Source organism: Mustelus asterias, chromosome 1 (assembly GCF_964213995.1).
Source record: "Mustelus asterias chromosome 1, sMusAst1.hap1.1, whole genome shotgun sequence".
Classification (NCBI taxonomy): domain Eukaryota; kingdom Metazoa; phylum Chordata; class Chondrichthyes; order Carcharhiniformes; family Triakidae; genus Mustelus; species Mustelus asterias.
In genome coordinates this window covers 133,512,562-133,515,848 of record NC_135801.1, presented here as the reverse complement: position 1 = coordinate 133,515,848, position 3,287 = coordinate 133,512,562, and the positions used below count along the sequence as shown (strand labels likewise).

The 3,287-nt window shown below is 41.9% G+C and overlaps 1 pseudogene; it reads left to right on the top strand.

Moving 5' to 3' along the window:
• Positions 1-1,487: 1,487 nt before the first annotated feature.
• LOC144511028 (eukaryotic translation initiation factor 3 subunit K pseudogene) lies at positions 1,488-2,175 on the top strand (annotated as a pseudogene).
• Positions 2,176-3,287: the final 1,112 nt, after the last annotated feature.

Below are 3,287 nucleotides of genomic sequence, written 5' to 3'. Positions count from 1 at the left end.
GCTGCATGGACGAGAGAACTGCTGGCCAAACTGACTGCCTGGCAGCTCACTGAGGCAAGACTTCCTCCCAAGTGGGAGACAGCAATCCTGCCTCCAGCCAATTAACTCTTGTGGGAGCATTAAGTGGCCACGGGTCGGACAGTATCAGCAGACATGTATTCTCCTCCAACTCCATGAGTGGTGTGAAAGTAAACTCTGCCATCCTAAAAATCCTGGCCACTGTCGTCATATAGTTAGGCCACATCTGGAAGAGTGATCTAGAAAATCAGCTGCGCAGCATCTGTTTCTCATTTGCTGAAAAGATTATTAAGACAGATTACAGGCTGACTATTGAGCAACAAGTGCTTTCTGTAATGGCTCATGACTCTTGTGAAGAACTCATACACAGCTGCAGACCACACCTACAATAGCCATGCAACCACAAGAAACATCACTGAGCAAGCATTAACATGCACAAGCAACTCTTCTACTCCCTGGACCAGTACACTCTGAGTGCGTATCCAGATTTGTGATCATCTGCTGCATAACTTTCTCCTCATCAAGTTTGAACCTTACCACCCGTGCAGTAGCACGTGTAGGAAGAGGAGGAGGAGGATTTGGAGGAAGAACAAGAATAGGAGGAAAGGCAGCAGCCATCAGTGCTGTTTGTAACCAGATCTCTCAGAGACAAGCCCATCAAGACTGCTCCACCCAAATCAACCATCTCAGCCCGGTACTCCAACATATTGGTAGTTTCAAAGTCAGTAGTTTGAGTGTGACTATTGCTTAGTTGTCTGAATCAACATGTTACTGAGCATCATAGTGTAATATGGTCAGATGCCATTTTAAAAATGAAACCCATTACTGCATTATTAGAAACCAACCAGATTAGTTAAATAGACAGCCTTAAGTGTGAGACAATCACAGAGTAAGCAATTAATTGACTGATATATTAGTGAGGCTGGTAATAGAACCTGCAACACAAAATATTTATAACTTTATAATTATAAATATTTTGCACTTAACTTTCAATAATCATATTCTTAATCATGAGAATGTTAAAATGCTGCCGTCCAAGACAGGCTGGAAAGATAACATGAATTCTAGACCTTCTATTAACCTTGACTGAAGGAATGAATAGGCCTTTATTCACAATGTCTTAGTTATAAATGACAGACTGTTACGTTAACCAATTATTGTTCAACACTTAGGCAAACTCAAGATAAGAGATACAGCTTGAGAAGTTATTTTCTTAATCTTATAATGTGTGTAATTAGCTAAAAACCAATGAATTTGCTCTTATTTAATTATTGACAAGTTATAGATCAATTGGCTATTTAGCAGAAATTGACCAAGGTGGGCTTTCAACATCTTTAATGCATCAAAAAGGGTCCCGAGACCCCTTTGACCTTTCTGGTGTGGTGGAGCAGCATGTGCTGAGGCCTCGCTGTTTGTTCCAGGCCTGTAGGCACTGAGCGTGAAGTGGGGAAGGGGGCCTGTGTCCAGCCATGAGTGCCATCGAGCAGATGAGGGCCAACGTGGGGAAGCTGCTGAAAGGCATCGATCGGTATAATCCTGGAATCTCTCAACATTGGAATGTGACGTGGAATCACAGGCCAGGGAGAATGCGTATGATCTGGAGGCCAGTCTGGCTGTTCTTAAACTGTATCAGTTCAATCCCACTTTCTTCCAGACCATTGTAACTGCACAGATTTTCCTGAGAGCTCTGACAAACATGCGACACACAGATTGCACACTCTGCAAATCTGGGATCGACCAGATACATCAGGAGGAGCGACCGATCTAACAGATCCTGAATCTCGGTGATCTGCTGGAGACCTGCCACTTTCAGGGTTTCTGACACAACCCGGAAGAAAACTCTGAGCTGACTGATGGCAGAACAAGCTTTGAAGATTCAGTACAGAAGTTTATCTGCCATGTCATCGCAATTGCTTATCAAACAATTGAGAAATGGCTGCTGGCTGAAATATTCAGAGATTTGACAGATGCACAGTTGTAAGTCTGGATGAGTTTGGCTGGATGGAGGCCAAACTGGGCAAAATCTTCATCTGCAATCAAGAAGAAAGAATCAAACTGAAAAACATTGTGGAAAAGATAGATTTTGACAATGTGACTAGCATAAAGGGATCAAGGGGAATGGAGAGAAAGTGGGAGTGGGATACTGAAAATGCATGACCAACCATATTGAATGGTGGTGCAGGCTCAAAAGGCTGAATGGCCTACTCCTTCACCTATTTTCTATATTTCACCATGGCGTCATCACAGTGAACTCCTGCGATTGCAAACTCCCAGTTGTTTTTTTTCTGACCAAAGCGGTATTTCCGTAACTCTTGTCAATAAAATGATTGAAGCTACAAAACAAAAGGTCCTGAGAAGCCATCTTGGGTTAACACATTCTCCACGTTTTCACATCCTGGTGTGAGACGGCTGGTGAGAAGTCTGTTCAATTGTTAAAGTTAAACTTTCTCCTCTTACTGTTAATTACTGCTGACACCGCTTTTTATCTTTCTGACTTATTACCTGTTTAATGGTTAATAGATATACTCAATTCACCATTTAAAATGTTCTTTCTCTGTGGTTGAGTCTGTAGAACCTAAAGTGATTTACAATTGAGGAGTTATTACAAACAAGTGAATGCCGTAAATCTTCGTCGACAGTCAACACAAATCTTACCATTATCCTTTCTTCCACCGTCTAATTACTTCCTTCAGTCGAGAGTTATAGGTCTTGTTCAAAATTTACCAAATCCAGGACAAAAGAATACATCAGTCATTCAATTGGATAGCTACCTAATAGTTATGAGAAATAATGAAGAATTACTCTTCTGCGCACGCATCCCCCGCCTCCAACAGTAATTACGCTGTAGAGTAGAGTATAAATCAAGAGATAATGGGCTCAGAGGAAAGATACCGCAAGAATCATCCTCACACAGATTGGATGAATCAGATTTCTTTTTTTTTTCATTCATTCATGGGATCTGGGCATCACTGGCTGGGACAGTGTTTATTGCTAATCCTTAATTGCCCTTGAATTTAGTGGTCATTTCAGAGGGCATTACAGGCCAGACCGGGTAAGGTTTGCAGATGGATTTTTATGCCAATAGTTTCATGCTCATCATTAGGCTTTTAGTTCCAGATTTTTATTGAATTCAGATTTCACCATCTGCTGCGGTGGGATTCAAACCCCAGTCCCCAGAGAATTATCCTGGGTCTCTGGTCTAGTGACAATACCAGTGTGCCACCGCCTCCCCTAATGGGCAAAGGTGGATGGATGACTTAATAGTATAT